The sequence below is a fragment of the Sturnira hondurensis genome, unplaced genomic scaffold, assembly GCF_014824575.4.
Source record: "Sturnira hondurensis isolate 20B ecotype Veracruz unplaced genomic scaffold, ASM1482457v3 Scaffold0018097, whole genome shotgun sequence".
Lineage (NCBI taxonomy): Eukaryota > Metazoa > Chordata > Mammalia > Chiroptera > Phyllostomidae > Sturnira > Sturnira hondurensis.
The window spans coordinates 118,567-142,022 of NW_028090728.1; the positions used below are offsets into that span (position 1 = coordinate 118,567).

Sequence of the window (23,456 nt, forward strand, 5' to 3'; positions counted from 1 at the left end):
ATAAATGGGTAAATAAATAAATAAAATAAGATAATATGAGAGGGGGAAAGTGAGTTCACTGATGGAGGGTGGGGGTGTGGGAGGAAGATTATTCAGGGCCTTGGGTGCCATTGTAAGGGTTTTGGATTTTCCTTCCAATGAGACCAAAGACCATTAGAGCATTGTAAGTGGTATGATTTGACGTAGGTTTTAGAAGCATCACTGTGTTATGTGAAGATTAGACTACAGAGAGGCAGGGATGAAGGAAGGTAGACAGTTTAGGAGGCAGTTGAAGTAATCCTGATATATAATGACCATGGCTTGGACCACATAGCAGCAGTGGAAGTGGTGAGAACTGCTGAGATAGGGTGGCATTTACAATGCATATTCCAATATATTCCATTTATGGAGATGGAGAAGACAATATGAAACATCTATGGAAGAAAAATTAAGACGGGTTTTGTTCCAGTTAAATTGGAGATGCCTATTAAGACATCTAAGTGGAGTGTCAAGAAGGTAGTTGGGTAAATGAATCTGGAGCTCAGGAGAGAGGACTGAAGATATATTGGTGATATTTTAAAGCTTCGAGTTTGTTGCAATGGCCAAGTTAGAGAAGAGATGGCCAGGTTAGACAGAGATGACTGAGCTTTAGGGCACTACAGGAAAACCAGTAACGGGAACTGAGAAGAGGTGACCCAAGATGTGGGGAGAAAACTAGGAGAGTGTGGTGTTCTAAAAGCCAGATGATTCTACTGCTGTGAGGAGTTGAGGGTGGTAAATGGTGATGTAAGATGCTGATAACATGAGAACTGAGAATGGACCACGGTGCTCAAGTGATGGGGGAGGTAGAGCTACTCATTCCACTCATGATTTTATTGTATATTTTTTCACAATAAGGTTTAATTCTAAGTGCTTTTTTACTGTAAGATTAACTATAAAAGTTTGGGGTAATTTTCCCAAGTCAGCCATTTCTGATCGCAGCAAAACAGTTATCACTTAGGACTGGTATGGATTTTTAGTAGCGGTGGTATCATCTTGAATAATCTTTGTGAAAGCGTTATTTCTCTTCACCTTCTGAGGGGTTGCTCATCCGCCCATTGATTCATTCACTTCTTACGCCAAAAACAGTTAATAAGCGCCTGTCCTAATGCCGACCTAGGCTTTCCTGGTCCTCACAGATTTAATTCAAGGCTCAGGATTACGCCTGCCAGGTGGCGCTTGGCTTCAGCCTTCCGCAGTTGGATTTGCCCAGCGCTGTCCCGCCGCAGTGCTCAGAGCCCGACCAAGAGGCCAGAAGTCTGTCAGCGGTGCATCCCCTCCACCCCACGCCAGGGAGTGCCTCCGGACACTTCCGAGCCCTAGGCGGAGGCGGGGGCCGTATGCAGATGAGGGTGGGCAGGCCGCGCCTGGCGGGCCCGGAGAACTGAACTGGGCGGGGCGGTATGCAGATGAGGGGGCGGGTCCCGCCTGCTGGGCTCGGAGCTACTCGGCGGGCGGCCGCCGGGGACTGGAAGGTGCCCACCCTTTTCTTTGACTGGAGCTGACCCGCCGGACGCAGCTGCCTAGCCAGCCGGAGCTAGCGCGAGCTGCCGCGCGTTGGACGCCTTGTCTGAGACCGACCAGGTGGCAGCTGCCGAGTCGCCCGAGCATGGGCAACCACTCCGGGCGGCCTGAAGATCCGGAACCAGGTCTGTGCGGTGGGCCCGGGTCGCGGCGCCCCCTCTGGCCGGGCGCCCTTCCCCCACCCGCCTCCACGGCCGACGGCAGCCTCGTAGCGTGCAGGCGCCGAGGGGGCGAGTGGAAAGGTGAAGTTCCCGGGATGTGAGTCTTGCCTTTGGAATGCGGTAATAGCGTTGTGAAATTACCCGTGCTGCTCCGTCACATGGAAATGCCACTCACTGTAGTCATGTACCTGGAAGCCCTGGATCCGACTGGACGCAGCGATGGGGGCGGGAAGGGGCGAGTAGGCCGGGAGTGGAGAGGGTCGGGCGTGGGGTCTTGTGTAAAGATTTTATGCTGGACTCCGACTTGGTCCTCTTGTCTGCCACCTGGAGAGGGAGTCTTGTAAGCCGTGTTTAGGCAGTTCTTGCAGACTTTTTAGGCATTTGCAACGAAAAGTGTGCCTTGGCGGTCGTTTTCTGGTTCATTGTCCATTTTGCAGCGCATAATTTACATACCACACACTTTCTGCAGTCCTGTGGAAGGTGATAACTCGCCCAGCAGACTTACGGTTAGACCAAGGACTTGATTGCAACTGTTTCCTACTCAGAATAGCCTGTGCATGTTCTGGGATACCAAAAACTTCTCCGGTTTATAAAATTGTTATTTTCTCAGAAATTAAACGAGTTTGTTGGATAACTCGCCCAGCAGACTTACAGTTAGACCAAGGACTTGATTGTGACTGTTTCCTACTCAGAATAGCCTGTGCATGTTCTGGGATACCAAAAACTTCTCCGGTTTATAAAATTGTTATTTTCTCAGAAATTAAACGAGTTTGTTGGAGAGTCAGCTTGAGTCAGTTTTCATCGTGGCTTCCAGCACAGATTTAGATTCTGATGCTGATAATGGGGTTGCATTTAAAAACAAAACAGAACTTTTCTGTACCGTCACGTGAAGCAAATGGGATTTTATTTAGCCTCAAAAATTGCATCTTTATTGACTGGGAAGAGATAGTCGACATAATGCAGGAGTCCTTGGGTGGCAGGTGACAAGACAGTGTTTTTTATGATAGAGCCAGAACTCTAAAAAATTTTTTGAGGGAGTAACTTAAATTTGAATTGAATGAGGAAATGAGGTTCTGAGAGGTGGAGCAATTTGTCCAATTGACTTATTCCTTGAACTCACCCCCCAGGGCTTCAGCTGTGGGTCTTGGCAGGGAGGCCAAGCAAGCGTGCGCCATATCCCTGGGGCAGGGCTGGGCTGGGCTGAGCTGAGCTGAGGTGGTGCCACCTTGGACTGCCACAACACCAGGATCGCAAGTTTTGCTATATGGAAATACTGTGAAGAAAAGTTTTTGAGATGGGGTGATTGCATGGATTACATAGAGGTTATTGTCTAAATTACACACTGCTCACCCAAACTTCTTTGGGGGGAATAACCAATATTTGCAAAAAGGATGCCTTTGTCATAAACAGCCCTGTGATAAACTATTAGGTAAATGATACGTAACATTTTAAAAACAGCTTTCATTATTACACAACTCCCCAGGTATTGTGAAAACCCCTGTGTATTGTTTCCTTTGTATCAATATTGGGAAGAGATTGTCCCCCTTCTTAGAGCTTTTAAGGGTTACTTGGGCACTTGTGTTCCAATTTCTAAGTGACCATGCTTTTTAACACACTCTAATGGATAGGAGATGAAAAGGAGACTTTTATGACAGTGATTTATTTTACTGCATTTTTCAAAGAGTGCAGATCATATCATATCATCTCAGAATGGGTACTCAGTCTGATTTGCTGCAAATAAGACTAGAAAAATCTTAGGAAAGTCTTTGAATGCTGGACTATCGTTGGTTGAAAGTGTGAGTATAATTTTAATTGATCTTTTAATGCTGTGATGAAATGCTATCGAATGCATCAGTGAGATCCTGGAAATTGGAGTTTTGGTTAAGATTAATGTATCTTCAACCTGCTCTGCTATGGAGGCTGAAATAAGGCGGTTGTGCACTGGACCAGAATCAGAAGTACTTCAGTGGGCACTTCTGGTTCAGAGCAAGGGGCCCAAGGATTAGTGATACAGGTAAAGGGAAAGTAGAGGGAGGCTGGATGAGGGAGGGAGGCAAGAACAACGCCCTAGTTTGACTTTTACAGTTTCTGTATTGTGTCAGTTTTGGTCTTTGAGATACAAACCTTTAAAGAGAATTAGGAATGAATGAGGTCTATTAGAGAGTAACACCTAAGAAAGACAAAAGGGGTGAGAGGCAGAACTGGGCCAGGAAAGCTGTACCAGAGGGTGTCCAACTGCAGCCCATAAGCCATGTGTAGCTCAGGATGGCTATAAATGCAATCCAACACAAAATTATAAATTTACTTAAATCATTATGAGATTTTTTTGTGATTCTGTGTCTCAATATATTTAATGTATGGCCCAAAACAGTTATTCACTGTGGCCTAGAGATGCCAAAAGGTTAGATACCCCTGCTCCATGATGCAATCCAACACATAAGAAAGGAAGAGGGGGAGGCAGCAGGTTTGGTCCGCGAGAGCCTCAGATAATGATGCAGATCTGCCGAAATCTTGGACCACAGATTAGGGAGTTTCAGAACAGACTGCCCCTTAAAGGAGTCCCAGATCTGGCAGAAATGGCCAGTCCTGGTCCTCTTGTTGTGGTCAGTCACTGCTAGAGGCTACCTGGAAAGAATGTGCCTTCAGCTCAAAAGCCAGATTGAGTCCTAGGATCCTGGTGGCCCTGGGATCCTGGGATCCAGCTGGAGGTGTCAGCTAACTACAGTCCTTGCAGCCAAATGCTAAGTCCTTTCTCCAGTAGAGATTCAATGACACATCTCATGGCTGGCTTCCACAGGACCTCAGTTTTGGGGGCAGGAGTGCAGGTGGTGTATTTAAAGGGTAAATGAGGTAAAATCTCCATCTAAGCCTCCCCCCTTGGCTTAAAAGGGTTGGTAGTGCCCAGTCTCTTCCAGGTCCCTTCTCTCTGGAGCACCTGAAGTGGTAGACAGGGTCTTAGCTGCTGCCTCTTTTCTAGCTCTGGAATTGGTAGTGGGAGCAGCAAGATTCCTCTTTGGTGGTATCTATGAACCTCTGAGTTGGGCCACTGTGACTATTGTGCTATTGCAGAATAGGCAAGAGAAATGGCTCAAGTAAAAGACAAGAATATTAGCATGATTGAGGGCAGCTGGAATCAGAACACGTTGATGAACACGTCTCTAACTTAGAATGTCCCAGTGAACATCCTTCAATTTCTACCAGGTTGTCCCGTGTCTGCATTATCAGAGAGGGCTGCTGGCTGTCATCATGCAGGTTGTGCACTGTTCAAAAGCCTCTGGGAGAAAGGGGTGAGTGGGCCCAGCTGAGGTTGTATCATTCCAGAGGAAAGGGTGCCATTTTGCACTTTTGCCTTTTTATAGTCACACAAAGGTGCCCAGTATGCTGAACAGGTCTTGGTAGAAGGTGGGCTTAGAAGGTTTTCTCCTCTGTAACTGCTAGCTCCTCACTGTTTGGTTTAAATTTTCATGTGTGTGTTTAAACAGTGACCTCAAATGATATGAAACAAAAGTAAAAGCTTCTTCCCATACACCTTCAGGTCCTACTCTATATTAGTTATAATTAATGCTGTGATCAAAGAGAAATCTCAAAAATATTGATTTATTCTTCATGTCATAGTCTAGTGTGAGTTGGTGTCAGTCTGGGTAGTTACAGGTGTTAGAGTTTCAGGCTGGTGAACTGGTCTTCAATGCCTGGCTCCTGAGTTGCACTGGATCTGCCAGCAGTCAGGAGGATAGAACAGGCATGCAGAAGATCCTGAGGAGATGTTAGGAGCTTGGCCTAGACATTGTACAAACAGTTTCTACCCACGTTCCACTGGCCTCCATGGTCATGTAGCCTCACCTGGATGCTAAGGACTGGAAATTATCTCCAAGCAGAGGACAACATGGGTGGATTCTGGTGAATGTCTCATCTCTTTCCAGACATGACTACTGTCAACCACATTTGTATCAATATTTTATTACAAAAGTTTTAATCAGAAAAATTGAAAGACACATATAGTAAATAGGCACATATCCACCACTGAGATTCCGTAATTAATATTTTGCTATGTTTTCTTTATTCATATATCTATTCATCTATTTGTTCCTCTCTCGATCTATGAGTACATTTTATTTTTTAGGTATTTAAAGGAATAGTGGTTGTCTGATAATTCTATATTATTATTTTTTTAGGTTGATTTATTTTTTTTGGGGGGGTAATGGCAAACTTTGCTTTTTTTAATATATTTTATTGATTATACCATTACAGTTGTTCTAATACCCCCCTTCATTCCCCTCCACCCTGCACACCCCCTCCTCCACCCTTCCCCCCCTTTAGTTTATGACCATGTGTCTCAAGTTCTTTAGATTCTATATTTCCCCTACTATTCTTGCCCTCCCCCTATCTATTTTCTACCTACTGTCTATGCTATTTTCTGTACCTTCTCCCCCCTTTTCCTCCTCCCACTCCCCTGTTGCTAACACTCCATGTGTTCTTCATTTCTATGGTTCCACTCCTGATCTAGCTGTCCTCTTGGTTTGCTTTTGTTTTAGGTGTGGTTGTTAATAACTGTGAGTTTGCTGTCCTTTCACTGTTCATATTTTCAACTCCTTTTTCTTATATAAGTTCCTTTAACATTTCATATAATAAGGGCTTGGTGATGATGAACTCCTTGAATTTGATCTTATCTGAGAAGCACTTTATCTGCCTTTCCATTCTAAATGAAAGCTTTGCTGGATAGAGCAATCTTGGATGTAGGTCTTCGGATTTCATGACTTGGAATACTTCTTTCCAGCCCCTTCTTACCTGTAAGGTCTCTTTTGAGAAATCTGCTGACAATCTGATGGGAACTCCTTTGTAGGTGACTGTCCCCTTATCTCTTTCTACTTCTAGGATTCTCTCCTTATTTTAGTCTTGGGCAATGTAATGATGATGTGCTTTGGTGGGTTCCTTCTTGGGTCCAACTTCTTTGGGACTCTCTGAGCTTCCTGGATTTCCTGGAAGTCCATTTCCTTTGCCAGACTGGGGAAGTTCTCCTTTATTATTTGTTCAAATATGTTTTCCACTCGTGGCTGTTTCTTTTCCCCTTCTGCTACCCCTATAATTTGGATGTTGGAACGTGTAAAGATGTCCTGAAGGTTCCTAAGCCTCTCCTCATTTTTTTGAATTCTTGTAACTTCACTTTTTCCTGTTTGGTCATTTCTTTCGTCCTTCTGATCCACCCCCTTGATATGAGTCCCAGTTTCCTTTCCATCACTATTGGTTTCCTGTGCATTTCCCTTCATTTCAATTAGTTTAGCCTTCATATGTTCCTCTAATTTGTGGCTAAAATCAACCAGTTCTGTGAGCATCCTGATCACTAGTGTCTTGAATTGTGCATCTGAAAGGTTTGCTATTTCCTGGTCACTTAGAGTTACTGGCTCTGGGGCTTTGAGTTCTTCTTGAGCCATATTTTGGACTGTTCATGCCTGTTACGTATGAGGAGCGGAGCCCTGGGTGTTCACCAGGGTGGGGCAACTCAGTCACTGGGTTGTGACGCTGCAAGTTGGGGTGGGGTCAAAGGAAATCAGTGGCGTTCCCCTCTGCTTCCTTCTGCCACCGGAGCCTCCATCTTACTGCTCATTTCTTTGCTGGTTTATCTGCGAGTGCGAATGTGCAACCGAGGTCAGCTTGCCCCGCACCCTCACTGGGTTTGCCACTGAGGCCTGCGTAGTCCTCCACTAGGGCCTGCACAGTCCGCAGCTGGGGCCTGCGGGGGTCCATCTCACTGCTCACACCTCTGCTGGTTTATCTGCGCGTGAATGTGTGACTGCGCTCAGCCTGCCCCTCACCTTCACTGGGTCTGGGATGCTACCCTGGCTGCCTGCGTGCCTGGGTCTCCTGGGTCTCCTGGGTCTCCTGGTTTGCCTGGGTCGCGTGGGTAGGGGGGTCCTTCCTGCCCGACCCTGCTCCGCTGCTGGCTCCGCCCCTCTTACCGGTCCCGGTTGATCGGTTTGTTGTTGTCAGACTTCTGTATAGTTCAGTTTTCTGTTCTTTGGCTGCATCTTTGTTCTCTAAACCTTTGTTGTATTCAAACTTGGTTGTGGGAGAAGGCACAGTGTTTCCACCTACACCTCCATCTTGGCAGAAGTCCTCTGATAATTCTATATTATATGCTGTATCTATACTCTTCTTGATTTATTGACTTTTGAGACTATTTACCAGCCCTTACTTTGAAAGTTGAGAAATTGAGTGCATTTTTTGCTGCTATATTCCTCTCACCACACCCCCAATTTTTGCAAGTCATACTTAAATTTTCTGAATTTCTTGATAGTATAGTAAAATGCAGTACAGGTGATGGATATATAGTTGTTCACTGTAAAATTTTTTTCAAGTTTGTTGTATGAAATTTTTACTTTAAAAACTTAAAAATTTTAAGGAAATCTTCTATCACTTACTCCCTGTATTTCTTGACTAATCATCTTGCCTAGGTAAATGAGGAGATGATTTCCCTTAAATTTCTTCTGCCTTTTTCCCCAGCATCCTTCACACCCTACCCCTAGTCTGCCTCTCAGCCTTTTACATGGCTAGAACATTTTGCTTTGTAATGAGTATTATTAAATTTTCTGTGCATTGTTTATAGGTTAATTCTAAAAATTGAAAAACAATAAGCATTTAAAATATTAGGATCCAATAGGTATTATTGATTGAAGAATCAGGTAGTGCATTGAGGTTTACAGAGAAGGAAATGTAATCTTACATTGCTTAAATTGTGGTTTGTGGCAGACAGTATTATTTTAAAAGAACTAGAAGGAGTAAGGAGATTGGAAAGGAGTTAGTACAAGTGTTATATTTTCTTTTCAAGCTATCTTAACGTGCTTTTAACCTATTATCTAGCTTCTTGATTTTACAAATTGTTACAGAGAATTATTTTCTTCTTGAAGACAGAAAGCAAGGTGGGCTTTGAGTTTGGGCTTTGGAGCCAGACTGCCTATTCATAATCTCAGTTTTGTCACTTTATAGCCCTGAGATTTTAGGCAAATGACTTAAGTGCTTTGAGCCTCAGTTTCTTCATCTAGAAAAGAGGGGGTTATGTAACATACCTCCTAGGAGTGCTGTGGTGATTTGTAGGTTAAAAGGTAAAAAGGGCGGGACTTCCGCCAAGATGGAGGCATAGGTGGAAACACTGTGCCTTCTCCCACAACCAAGTTTGAATACAACAAAGGTTTGGAGAACAAGGACACACCCAAAGACCAGAAAACTGAATTATACGGAAGTCCAACAACTACGAACCGTTCAACGGGGACAGTAAGAGAGGCGGAGCCACCAGCGGAGCTGGGTCGGGCAGGACAGATCCCCCGACCTAGGCACGCAGGCAACCCGGAACCAGTCAGGGTGTGGGGCAGACTGACTGCGATCGCACATTCGCGCACAGTGAGACGGACCACGCAGGCCCCAGGGGGCGAACCCAGTGGTGGAGGGCTGACGGCGGTGGCACACTCGCATGCAGTGGAACGAAACGCGTGGGCCTGGTGACGGTGGTGGCTGCGGCACTGGTGGGGGACGCGGTGGCAGGCAGCAGGCGGCAGGCGGGAAGCCATTGTCCCTCTTTGACCCCGCCCCCACATACAACGTCACAACCCAGCGACTTAGTTGCCCTGCGCTAGTGAACACTTTAGGGCTCTGATCCTGCTACGGACCAGGCACGAACAGCCCAAAAGATAGCACAAGACGAACTCAAAGTCCCAGAGCCAATAACTCTAAGCGACCAAGAAATTGCCAGCCTCTCAGAAGCACAATTGAAGACACTATTTATCAGGATGCTAACAGAACTGGTTGATTATAGTCACAAATTAGAGGAACATATGAAGGCTAAACTAATTGAAATGAAGGGAGATGTCCAGGAAACCAATAGTGATGGAAAGGAAACGGGGACTCAAATCAATGGAATGGACCAGAAGGAAGAACGAAATATCCAACCAGAAAGGAATGAAGAAATGAGAATTCAAAAAAATGAGAGGCTTAGGAACCTCCAGGACATCTTTAAACGTTCCAACATCCGGATTATAGGGGTACCAGAAGGGGGAAAGAAACAGCCACGAGTGGAAAACGTATTTGAACAAATAATAAAGGAGAACTTCCCCAGTCTGGCAAAGGAAATAGACTTCCAGGAAATCCAGGAAGCTCAGAGAGTGCCAAAGAAGTTGGACCCAAGAAGGAACACACCAAGGCACATCATAATTACATTAGCCAAGATGAAAATGAAGGAGAGAATCCTAGAAGCAGCAAGAGATAAGGGGACAGTCACCTCCTTTGTAGGTGACTGTCCCCTAATCNGAGGGTGCGGGTGGAGGGGAATGAAGGGGGGAATAGAACAACTGTAATAGTATAGTCAATAAAATACATTAAAAAAATAAAAAATAAAAGATAATAAATGGAAAAAAAAAGGTAAAAAGGGTCAGGACAGGCTTACACATGGAATGCTGTTGATGTTACTATTCCCAGCCTTTCCTCTAACTTCTTGTCTTAGTTTAGACTTGGTTGCCTTTTGGTCCTGTCTCACTTTCAAGTTAGCACACTGCTTTGTGGATCCCTTTTCCCTTTTTGTTTTTACATTTCCTTTGCTTTGGCTGCAGTGTTTCTACTGATTCTCTATGTCATCAAATTTTCATGTATTCTATCATCTCCATATTCACCTTTTTCTTCCAGTTTTTAGTTTAAAATGAATTTAAAGTTTTTTATTAACTATAGTTTCTATTTCCAAAGTATTTTGTTCCTTGTTTCTTCTTATTCACAGAAGTTTGGGGCCAGCTTAAGGGGGAGAGGTGTGGAGTTGGCTGGAGGACTTGGGCAGATGAGTTAGTGGTTTCTGTTGTGTTAGATTCAGATTTCAGGAATTCATAATTCTTACAGTATTAACTGAGAGGAGAGTATAGTATGCACTTTTCTCATACATATTTTGTTTCATGGAAGAATTTCAAGTAGAGCTAGTATTCTGAGAGGCATACCTTGGAAAATATGCCCTTTGGAACTTCCGGCCAAGATGGACATATTGTGCCTCCTCCTTGATAACCAAAAGAAGGACAACAACAAACTTAAAAACAAAAAACAACCAGGACTGAGAAAATCGAACTGTATAGCAGTCCCAGAACCAAGGAGTTAAAGAAGAAACATTCATCCAGAGCAGTAGGAGGGGCAGAGATGGGCAGCTGGGCAGAGAGTACTTGTGCCAAGGCAGTGGCTGGAGGTTCCAGCAAGGTGGCAGCTGACAGACCATGTGGTCCCACATTCGTGTGCAGATAAACCAGGAGGAACAACTGGGAGTGGCAAGACAGACCACACAACCCAGAGTTCCAGCACAGGGAAATAAAGCCTCAAAATCTCTCACTGAAAACACCTGTGGGGGTTGAGGTGGCAGTGGGAGAAACTCCCAGTCTCACAAGAGAGTTCACTGGAGAGACCCACAGGGTCCTAGAATGTACACAAAACCACCCACCCAGGAATCAGCACCAGAAGGGTCCAATTTGCTTGTGGGTAGCTGAGGAAGTGACTGAAAACCAGCAGAGTAGAGCAAGCAGCACTGTTCCCTCTTGGACCCCTCCCCCACATACAGAGTTAAAATGCAGTGATGACATGGGTTGCCCAGCCCTGGTGAACACCAAAGGCTCCACCCCTTACTACCTAACAGACATGCTGAGATAAAAAAAATGTCCCAAATGAAAGAACAGATCAAAGCTCCAGAAAAAAATACAACTAAGTGGTGAAGAAATAGCCAACCTATCAGATGCACAGGTCAAAACACTGGTTATCAGAATGCTCCAGGAACTCACTGGGTACTCCAACAGCATAAAAAAGACCCAGACAGCAATGAAGGTTGCATTATGTGAAATAAAGAAAAATCTACAGGGAACTAACAGTGACAGGGAAGGAAACCAGGACTCAAATCAACAGTTTAGAGCTGAAGGAAGAAACATCCAAAACAGAATGACAAAACAATAATTAAAAAAAAATGAGGAGAGGCTTAGGAACCTCCAGGACATCTTGAAACATTCCAACATCTGAATCATAGGGGTGCCAGAAGGAGAAGAGGAAGACCAAGAAGTTGAAAACCTATTTGAAAAAATAATGAAGGAGAACTTCCCCAATCTGGTGAAGGACTTCCAGGAATCCAGGAAGCTCACAGAATCCCAAAGAAGTTGGACCCAAGGAGGAACAGAACAAGGCACATCATAATTACATTACCCAAGATTAAAGATAAGGAGAGAATCTTAAAAGCAGCAAGAGAAAAAAAGACAGTCACCTACAAAGGAGTGCCTATAAGACTTTCAGCTGATTTCTCAAAAGAAACCTTGCAGGCAAGAAGGGGCAGGAAAGAAGTATTCATGAAAGGCAAGGACCTACATCCAAGATTACTCTATCCAGCCAAGATATCATTTAGAATGAAAGGGCAGATAAAGTGCTTCCCAGATAAGATCAGGTTAAAGGAGTTCATCATCACCAAGCCCTCATTACATTACATGAAATCTTAAAGGGACTTATCTAAAAAAAAGGAGATCAAAAATAGGAACAATAAAATGATAACAAACTCACAGTTATTAACAACCAAACAAAAAACAAAATAAGCAAAGAAGTAGAATAGGAACGTCATCACAGAAATACAGATCACATGGAGGGTTATCAGTGGGGGTGTGGGAGAGGGACAGAAAGGGGAAAGGTTCAGAGAATAAGTAGCATAAATGGTAGGTAGAAGATAGACAGGGAGGTTAAGAATGGTATAGAAAATGTAGAAGCCAAAGAACTTACATATATGACCCATGGACATGAACTAAAGAGAGGCAATGTGGGTGGGAGGGAGTGTGCAGGGCAGAGGGGAACAAAGAGGGGAAAACAGGACAACTATAATAGCATAATCAGTAAAATAGATGAAAAAAAGAAAATATGCCCTTTAAGGTTTAATATATGTGCATATATATAACAGGTGATCTGTGATAACACATAGTAAAAAAATATATCAGACATATCTGTTACTGTAATGTGATTGAGTAAAGTCTCCATTAAAAAAAAAGAACCTCTCCTCTAGATAAAGACAGAAAACAAATAGATATACTGTAAGAAAGTATGATCAGATGATACTTGATTTAATAAATTGTCAGTTACAGTTGTGACTAATAAAAGACTTGTTCTTTAGACTTTCAGGTTTAGTATTTTGTTATTCTATTTATGAGTCCAGTAAAATTTAATTATCACTAATGAAGGAGATACAAACTTAGTTAATAAGTTTTAAATATTTTAAATTGTTTTTTAAAAGTGTGATTGACAAACAGTTCCAGTTTAGGCCTTATAAATTTCATAACTATTCTTATAAACATAATGATTCTTAAGTCCTCTCATATATTCCAAAACATATATGTTCTCTTTCCAAAATGCAGGTATTTCTTAATACATAATACTTATTTCATTCTTTTAAATATTTCCCTACTTGATCCAGATCTTTTTAGGATTAAAAGTTATTTATACAAGTGTTTTAATAAATAATATTGGGATTCATTGCATATAATTTTGAGGGTGGCCTTCTTAGTTTGCTGAGGTTCTTGTCAGGGATGAGGATAGGATTCTTACTTCGGACTTCAATATCAGCTGGAGGCCTGTGTGCTGTGATTGGGGCATATTCTGAACATACTTGGTTTGGGCAATAAAAAAGATAATTTGTGCACTAATTTTCTCAGCCTTTACCTAAGGGCATCTATATTTTGCCCTCATCCTGATTGACAGCTTCTCTGTCGATTTCTAGGTTCAAAATATCCATGATCTCTCCATAACATTGACTTCTAAACTTGAAGGAGGTGGTCAAGATGCCCATGTACCTTAGATTCAAATTATATTTTACTTAATTCTTGTAGCTTCTAAAAGAAGCTCGAGACCTCTGTTTAAATATCATGTAGAGTTTGCACTTCTTTGGTACTTAAAATATGTATTTTCCCACCTAACTCCAAAAGCCTTTAACTTGATAGATCATTACCTGCTTTTCTTATACTTTCTGTCTCCTAAGGTGGTATCTTTCTGGATAGTAACACAAAGGTGTTTTAATTGTGGCTGTCTCTCATGGCTTTGTCTGACTTAAAGGTCATTCTGCTGAAACAATGCTATCACTTAAAGACACACACACCACCACAAAGGACCTTGTGTCAGGCAGGGCCTCCTATATTGAAATGAATGGAACACTAACAAGTTAAATGAGGGAATTCAACAGTTCATCACACATAAACAAATTTTCCAGATTGTTCAAGCATTTGATCTGTTCTAGACCAGAAAGAAAACTTCATTATAATATGTTAAGGGAGATTTTACTGTTCATTTTCTGATCATAATGCAATCAAATTGTGGATAATAAAAGCTGAAACTTTAAAAACTTAACACATTTGGAAATTTTGACCCAAGTAGGAACTTAAGACTATACTTATAGACTAATAATTAGAATAATAACTTTGAAGTACTTCATAAAGTTACAGATAATAAGCAAATTCATTCTTCTGAAAGCTATTGTTATGAAAAAAAGAATGAAAATAAATGAAGTAATTATTATACACAGAAAGTTAGAAAATAAACAGTAAAAGAAATCTGGGAAACAGGAGTCAGTTTTCTAAAAGGACAGATTAATGGGAAGTAAATTGTGACTTGTCTGTTTCACTTCCTCTCACCTTCACCACCCAGCACCTCACCTGACAGGGGTTTGGCACTTAGCAGATGTGTGTTGAATGAATGAATGAATGAATGTATGAATAAACAAAAAAGATGCAAAATGCTAGAATTTAAAAATCTAAGAGTAGCTGTGGCTGGTGGGGCTCAGTGGATTGAGCACCAGCCTGCAAACCAGATGGTCACTGGTTACATTCACAGTCAGGGCACATCCCTGGATTGCAGTCCTGGTCTCCAGTTTGGGGGCATGTGAGAGGCAACCACACAATAATGCTTCTCTCCTTCTCTTTCTCCCTCCCTCCCCTCTCTCTAAAAAATGAAAATATCTTTTTTTTAAAGATTTTACTTATTTTTCTTTAGAGGGGAAGGGAAGGAAAGAGGGAGAGAAATATCAATGTATGGTTGCCTCTGTTGTGTCCCCTGTTGGGAACTGGCCTGCAACTTAGGCATGTGCCCTGACTGGGAATCGAACCGAGATCCTCTGGTTCGCAGGCCTGCGCTCAATCCACTGAGCTACACCAGCCAGGGCAAAAAATGAAAATATCTTTAAAAAAATCTAAGAATAAGTTCATTCTTAAAACACTGAAGTAGATAAGCTAGTTAGGCTAGTTTTAAAATATAACAAAGAATATCCATAATTAGCAATGTAAGCAGGTATATAATCAGAGATGTCAAGATTTTTTTAAAGAACAACTTCCAGCCAAGATGTAGGCGTAGGTGGAAACACTGTGCCTACTCACACAACCAAGTTTAAAGACAACAAAGTTTTAGTAACAAAAATGCAACTAAAACACAAAATTGAACTACATGGAAGTCCGACAACAACGAACCATTTAGCCAGACTGATAAACCAGGCGAAGGAGTGAGCAGTGAGACGGACCGTGCAAGCCCCAGCTGTGGGAAGCAGCAGAGCGGACCACCATTGCCTCGCTTTGACCCTGCGCCCACATATAGCGTCATAACCCAGTGACTGAGTTGCCCCGCCCTGGTGAACACCTAGGGCTCTGCCCCTCATATGTAACAGGCTCAAACAGACCAAAGCATCATGGCTCAAGAAGAACTCAAAGCCCCAGAGCCGATAACCCTAAGCGACCAAGAAATACCCAACCTATCANATCAGAGATGTCAAGATTGTTTTAAAGAACAACTTCCAGCCAAGATGTAGGCGTAGGTGGAAACACTGTGCCTACTCACACAACCAAGTTTAAACACAACAAAGTTTTAGTAACAAAAATGCAACAAAAACACAAAATTGAACTACATGGAAGTCCGACAACAACGAACCATTTAGCCAGACTGATAAACCAGGCGAAGGAGTGAGCAGTGAGATGGACCGTGCAAGCCCCAGCGGTGGGAAGCAGCAGAGGGGACCACCATTGCCTCTCTTTGACCCCGCCCCCACATACAGCGTCATAACCCAGTGACTGAGTTGCCCCGCCCTGGTGAACACCTAGGGCTCTGCCCCTCATATGTAACAGGCTCAAACAGACCAAAGCATCATGGCTCAAGAAGAACTCAAAGCCCCAGAGCCGATAACTCTAAGCGACCAAGAAATACCCAACCTATCAAATGCACAATTCAAAACACTAGTGATCAGGATGCTCACAGAACTGGTTGATTTTAGTCATAAATTAGAGGAACAAATGAAGGCTAAACTAATTGAAATGAAGGGAAATGCACAGAAAACCAATAGTGATGGAAAGGAAACTGGGACTCAAATCAAGGGAGTGGACCAGAAGGAAGAAAAAAATGACCAAACAGAAAAGAATGAAGAAGCAAGAATTTTTTAAAAAATGAGGAGAGCCTTAGGAACTTTCAGGACATCTTTAAACGTTCCAACATCCGAATTATAGGGGTAGCAGAAGGGGAAAGGAAGAGTGATAAGTGGAAAACATATTTGAACAAATAATAAAGGAGAACTTCCCCAGTCTGGCAAAGGAAATAGACTTCCAGGAAATCCAGGAAGCTCAGAGAGTCCCAAAGAAGTTGGACCCAAGAAGGAACACACCAAGGCACATCATCATTACATTAGCCAAGATGAAAATGAAGGAGAGAAACCTAGAAGCAGCAAGAGATAATGGACAGTCACCTACAAAGGAGTTCCCATCAGGCTGTCAGCAGATTTCTCAAAAGAGACCTTACAGGCAAGAAGGAGCTGGAAGGAAATATTCCAAGTCATGAAAGACAAGGAGCTACATCCAAGATTGCTCTATCCAGCAAAGCTTTCATTTAGAGTGGAAGGACAGATAAAGTGCTTCTCAGATAAGATCAAATTCAAGGAGTTCATCATCACCAAGCCCTTATTCTATGAAATGTTAAAGGGACTTATCTAAGAAAAAGAAGATAAAAAATACAAACAGTGAAAGGACAGCAAACTCACAATTATTAACAACCACATCTAAAACAAAAGCAAACTAAGAGGACAGCTAGATTAGGAGTGGAACCATAGAAATGAAGAACACATGGAGGGTTAGCAACAGGGGAGTGGGAGGAGAAAGGGGGAGAAGGTACAGAGAATAAGTAGCATAGACGGTAGATAAAAAATAGATGGGGGGAGGGCAAGATAGTATGGAAAATATAGAATCTAAAGAACTTGAGACACGTGGACATAAACTAAAGAGGGGGGATGGGGGGAGAGGGTTTTCAGGGTGGAGGGGAATGAAGGGGGGAATGGGACAACTGTAATGACATAATATATACATTATTTTATTTTATTTTATTTATCTTTTAGAGGGGGAGGGAAGGAGAGAAGTATCAGTGTATGGTTGCCTCTCGTGAGTCCCCTGCAACCCAGGCATGTGCCCTGACTGAGAATCGAACCGGGATCATGTGGTTCGCAGGCCTGCGCTCAATTCACTGAGCTACACCAGCCAGGGCCAATATAATATATTTTAAAAAGATCTTTTAAAGAACAAAAAGTAGAAAACTGATAAAATTGAAATTTTCTAGGAAAATGAAACTTCTAAAATCAATTCATGAAGAAATGAGAAACACTTGGATAGAAAAATAACCCGTCATTCAAATTGGTTTTCAATTTCTTGCTCCCTGCCTTCTCTCCTTGTACTTCTATGATGTGACTGTTGGTACATTTGGTGTTGTCTCAGAGGCCCTTTAAACTGTCTTCATGTTTTAGATTCTTTTTTCTTTCTAGTGTTCTGATTGGGTGTTTTCTGCTCTCTTCCAAACTGCTGATTTGATATTCTGCTTCATTTAATCTGTTGATTTTCTATCATTTCCATTGTCGTATTCTTTATTTCTCACTGGTTCTTTTTTCCAGTTTCTATGTCCTTTATGCTGCCAAAATGCTCACTGAGTTCCTTGAATATCCTTATAATCATTGTTTTGAACTCTCTATCTGGTAGTTTGCTTGCCTCCATTTCATTTAGCTCTTTTTTTCTGGATATTTCTCCTGTTCTTTCATTTGGGGGCATATTTCTTTGTCTCCTCATTTTGGTTACCTCCCTGTGTTTGTTTCTACATTTTAGATAGAGCAGCTACCTCTCCCATCTTGGAAGAGTGAGTGGCCTTGTGTAGTGAGTGTCCTGTGGGGCCCAGTGGCACAGTCTCCCTGGTCGCCTTAGCCAGGTGCTCCAGTGGTGTCCTTTGTGTGGGTTGTGTGTGCCTTCCTGTTGTAGTTGAGCCTTGACTTCTGTTTATATATTTAAACTTTTGAACTTGCTAACTCAGAGAAGTGTTTTGGGAATGGAGAAGACTGGGATTTCACCTGTGAGTGTGTTGCCCAAATGTGCCTTAGGTATGAGATGACTAGTCTGTTGAAATCTGTTTTGCATTTTAAAAATGTTTACATATGGTGTCAGTCAGATGAGACCGGCTATGTTGTAGTGCCCCAGAAGGAGCATGAAAACATGGAGCATATTGATCTCAGCATGATGAAAGCACCTTGATGGATCAGTCCTCTAACCATGCCCAGTCAGTTGGTGCATCTTTACCCTCATCACGCCCCTTCATGAAATGTCTTTTCCCCAGTTTATCTGCCACCTCCTTACTCAGACATCAAGGCCTTGGGCATCCTCCTTCTCCATCTAAGCAAGAACTTGAGATTCCTCGTAAACCTTACTATCTCCCTGGCTCCTAATACTCTGCAGAGGCCCTAACCAAAAAGACATTTATAGTATTGATGGCTGCTATCCCTTGTATTTCCAGGAAATTTTTGAATTCACAGCAGAATAGACGTGATATTTTAAAATTAAAGTGGTTGGTCAAATATTTAAAATTGAGATTAAAAGAAAATCATTTAATGTTGTGAACTTCAGCAAAGCTGCTCTCACTGTTTTTCCGTATTCCATGTCATTGCAAATACAACCCCCATATCCTGGACTATCCTGGACCAATGACTGCCCTTAGGGTGGGCACAGGGAATATGGCCACTCACTGTCACCCTGCACCCCTGTCTGAGAGGTTGGACACAGCCCACCACCCCCATCTTCTACTCTCTCTCAGCCCATATCTGTTTGTAAATACTCACCATTATCCTCTGCCTCTGTTACTCAGAAAAATTAGGCTTTTCTTATTGACTCTTTATCCTCCCCTCATTTCCATCTATTTGTTTCAAATTGAACCTAATTATGGATAAATGGTAAAGATCAGGGGTTATGATAAAACTAGAAAAGTCATCATAAATTTTGACCTGAAACTATATCCAATAAAGAACTAGTGCCAACAACCCCTAAAGCCCTTAAAGTCCCCTTTGTTTTGTTTGCCGAAGAATTCATCTCCTTCCTCTAATTGGTCTTGCTTTTCTCTCTAGCAACAGTAGCCAAATTAAAATAAAATCTTGGAAGCTTAAATTATCAGCAGTGTAAACGTTCTGATTTATTAACAGATAAACAAAGAGCCTATACATAGTGGTCATAGAAGTATTATGAAAATTACATGTATAGTTTTATTTTGGTCTCTTCTACTTTCCTTTCAATTTGGTTACATTATGCCAAAGTTACGTAATCATACCTTGCAGATCAGACCAAAGATGTGGTCAAGTCTGCTGGTTAACGAAGGGGAGTGGTCTGGGGGAGGGTCTGTGCATATGTGTCCCTCACAACTTCCCCGCCATCTTAATCAGCTGTGGCATTCTGCTTTTGTGCTTTATGCCTTGGTAGGTATTTTCAGTCAGTAATTTCAATTAAGAAGGAAGAATGAGAATCAAGAGATAACACTAATCAGATCAGTGATTAGATGTTAATGTAAACTGTACATTAAGATGACCTCTTCTTTATAATAAATTTTGGTATCTAGAGCCTTCTGCTGGCCATTTCAGATACAAAATAGTTCTGAAAGCATCACAAACATCCCCATTTTGTCTACTCCTTCCCATCACTCAGGTCATCACTGTCAAGGTCAATTCTGTTACCAGCCTTGACTCCAGGGGTGCCCTTGGGGCTTCTTGGTGGCTGTGGTTCAGTCCACACTGGGGTCATATACATGGCAGCATTCTGGACTTCCTTCCCCATCACCTGTTGCCTCTAATCCATTCCCCATATGCCTGGGAAGCAGTCACTAAAGCTGCCAGAACTATGTATAAACCAGAGTGATTCTTCTCATATTAAAATGGTGTGAAGTTTAGGACACAGACATTTTTAGCTTCTCTGGAGACCTTTTGTTCTTGGTTGCCAGTATCTCAGGGAGTTGAATGGCTGGTCTCCAACCTTAGCACTCCCTTGAGATGCTCAGGCCTCCTCTGTGTCCCAGGACCTGTACCATACTCCCCATCTTTGCCCTTTGCAGGGGTGTTTCCCTCAGCTGACTCCCTCTGTAGCTTGACCATAAGACTCACCTGGTCTAGGATAGTCCCAGGTAACATCCATTCAGGGTCAGTTTACACTTACTATTTTTACTCTGAAAAGTGCCGCCATTTGAAAGATAAATTATACTTTCATTCTATTCATCCTTTCAGACCTCCTCAGCTCAGTTGTTACCTCCCCAGCTCATCCTTTTCCCCACCTGGTAGGCGTCCCTTTCTCCCCCAGACGGCAAGATCCTTTGTTCGCTGGGGCTGATTCGACAGCCCCAGGCTTGGTTGGGCTGAGTCAGGGTTGGTGAAAAGTAGAGAGTTTAGGTTTCTTTTGGCAGGAGGACCCATGTAGGCCAGAGGGGAGGCTGTGTGGGGGAAGGTGAGATGAAGCAAGCAGGAAACAGGGAAGAAGAAAAGTGGGAAAGGGCTGTGGGCCTGGGCTCCAGGACGGTTTGCTAACGTGATTGTGTCCTTCACCCCTTGAGAAGTTTTAATCTACTCACCCCCAAAAGGCTGTAAGAGTTAGACTTGAGTCCTTTAGGAATGAGACAGTGTGTGTAATGAAGGGACTGATGCATAGGGAGACTTCTGGTGAGGCTTAATCATAAATGGGCTACATGAAACAAGCAAACTCTGTTTCCCCTGAGTTGACAGGTTGGAATATTAGACAAAATTGTGGATTCAGAGATAGACTCGAGGTTCATTTCTCCCATTCTGGCCTTGATGGGTTTTTATGATGGCAGAATGACTTGAGCTATGTCTATGATGTCCCTTCCACTGGTCAGAAGTGTATGATTCTGTCATATGCTTTGGAGGGGCCAGACTAGAAAGCATTTTGAATTTCTACAGATAACTTTTCCCCCCAACTGTAGGACAGAAAACTTCCAAATAAGGATATGGAAGCCATTCTGAGAAACCAAGGGAAATAATAACTAAAATACAAGTCTAGCCTTTGCTCTCTGACATGAAAAGAATGCGGACTGCTAACTGACCTAAAGGTTTCTGTTTGAGTTCATATTTAGGTGAAATAGTCAGCTTTGACCATTATTTCCAAAGAACTTTCTCTTTAGCCTTTGAAGACATTTGTGTAGTATTAATGTTACCGAACAAAGGGTCCGAGGGGGGGGCAATACTTGGCCCACCAAGGGATGCCAAAAACTGCTACAGAAAACAGGGGCCCCTCCCAAGGACGATACACTAATATCTATAGGGCTCTTCTGTCCGCCGCCAATTGGAAAGACATCTCTCAATGCCAGAGATTTGTGAAAAGGAAACAAAATGTTTATTTAATGCTATTCAGGCCTAATGCCTTCCTTAAAATATTAAAGTCTTTAAGGGTATACACCTACACACACACACACAGCGCTCCCTTCTCCCACTGTCCCAACTCCGGGTACCGTAAATCAGGAAAAGAGCACACGTTCGTTTTTCAGGTCGCTGGCACGTGAGTTGTGTCGCCTGCCTGTCCAGGCAGGATCTCCAATTAATCCAAAGTCATACGGCACCTTTCACTGGCAAGAGTTCTTTGTACCAAGTCCTAGTCAAAGTCTCTCCTGCTTTCCAGGCCACTCAGCCAAAGGGAGCACACCAAAGCTGCGTGGGCCTCTTCTACCAAAGCCGCACTCCACCAAAAGTGCGCGTTTTTCTTCTTCACCTGGCCGCAGGGATCTCCATTCTGGCAAAGCCGCGAGGTCTTCCCTTTCATTTGGCCAAGAGGGGATCTGCACTCTGCTGAAACTGCATGGCTCTCCCTCCTAATGGCTACAGGGGTCTACATCTTTCCAAAACAGCGTGGCTCTCCCCCTCACCTGGCCAAGAGGGGGTCTGCACTCTGCTGAAGCCACATGGCTCTCTCGCAGGCACTCTCTCAGAGAAGCAGCCCCAGTTCCAGCCTGGGTTTTTCTACTCCACTCTGCTAAAGCCACATGGCTCTCAAGCAGGCCCTCTCTCAGAGAAGCAGCCCCCAATTCCAGCCTGGTTAGCCCCCACTCTGCTAAAGCTACATGGCTCTCAAGCAGGCACTCTCTCTGAGAAGCAGCTTCCAAAATCCCAGCCTGCTTTGCAGCCCCTCACTTCTCCCTGGCCCTAAACTTGGCCACAGCTCTTTAACATATCTATGAAACCAGTTAAAGGTTATAGATATGTTAAATGACCATTCCAGAGGTTAGCTGCAAATTGTTGCTATGCAAAACAGCTCTCAATGGCCCTGCTCTATTCTTCCCTTCCCCCAACTGACACCTTGGTGGGGGTGGGGGGTGTGTGTGTGTGTGAGGACATCTTAATATTTCCTCCAATATTCCTGTACACTTTGAGCTCCGGACACCATTCCAAATCTTTTCTGGGCCCCCCTTGGCTGCACCCTGTATCATTAAGATATTATATCATCCTCAAGAGTGCTGTCCCAAGAACAGTGCTTAGAAGTGAAATTTAGAAAAATTAACGTAGGCTCACAAATGATTATGGTAGACATTCAGTAAACATCTCTATCTGATACCATCACAAACATGGCTAGGTCACCTCCTGACAGTTTAGCGATCTAAACATCAAGGAATGGTTCCCTAATTACAGTGATTTGGTTTGTGGATGGTGGTACACAGACTGCCATCCAGACTGGGATTGTCAGGATTCTATCCCATGTTGAGAGATGTTTGATACAGAGGAGAACGGACAAAGCTGAATGTAAAACTATGTGTATGCTGATTAAATCTTTGTAGAAGTATAGTCCAGAGGACACAGATTGGTAAACCTTATTTGTGTTATGGGGTATCTTACAGTTTCTGAGTAAGCATTTTTTATATTAGCTTTTAGAGAGACAGAAACATGGATTTGTTGCTCCAACCACTCTTGGGTTCATTGATTGATTCTTGTCTGTGCCCTGACTGGAAATTGAACCTGCAACTTTGGCATATAGAGATGATGTTCTAACCAAATGAGCTACTTGGCCAGGGCCTGAGTAGGCATGTTTTGACAAGGTCTGAGCTCTCGTGGGTTATATTTCCTGCCACTCCCTTTGATTCTTTACTTTGCCTTTCACAGGCATTTATTTACCTGTCTGGCTTATAGGCAGTTGAATTTTTGACCTCTGACTTAGAAAAAAATAAGATACATTAAAACTAAGTAAGACTAAATTGCAGTAAATAACCTTAACTTAAGGTTAGTTTAATAAATTAATAAATTAACATATTAGACATGTGTATTTAGGTTAGCCCTGGTTGCTTCCCAGGGACATGGGCCTTGATATGAAGATTTGTGTGGCAAAAATTCATGGTGGTTGCCTGTGGACATAGCCCCTATCAGGGATGAAGGCAGTGGCTGGAGGCCGAAGGATAAGTGCAGTGAGATGCAGTCGC

The 23,456-nt window shown here is 43.0% G+C and overlaps 1 protein-coding gene across 1 annotated transcript in view; it reads left to right on the plus strand.

The window, feature by feature from the left end:
- Positions 1 to 1,449: 1,449 nt before the first annotated feature.
- SPECC1 (sperm antigen with calponin homology and coiled-coil domains 1) overlaps positions 1,450 to 23,456 on the plus strand; it is a 168,956-nt gene continuing 146,949 nt past the window's right edge. Inside the window, exon 1 of the mRNA XM_037068800.1 lies at positions 1,450 to 1,667. The gene's annotated coding sequence lies outside the window, so the exon portion shown is untranslated. The remainder of the gene's footprint in view (positions 1,668 to 23,456) is intronic.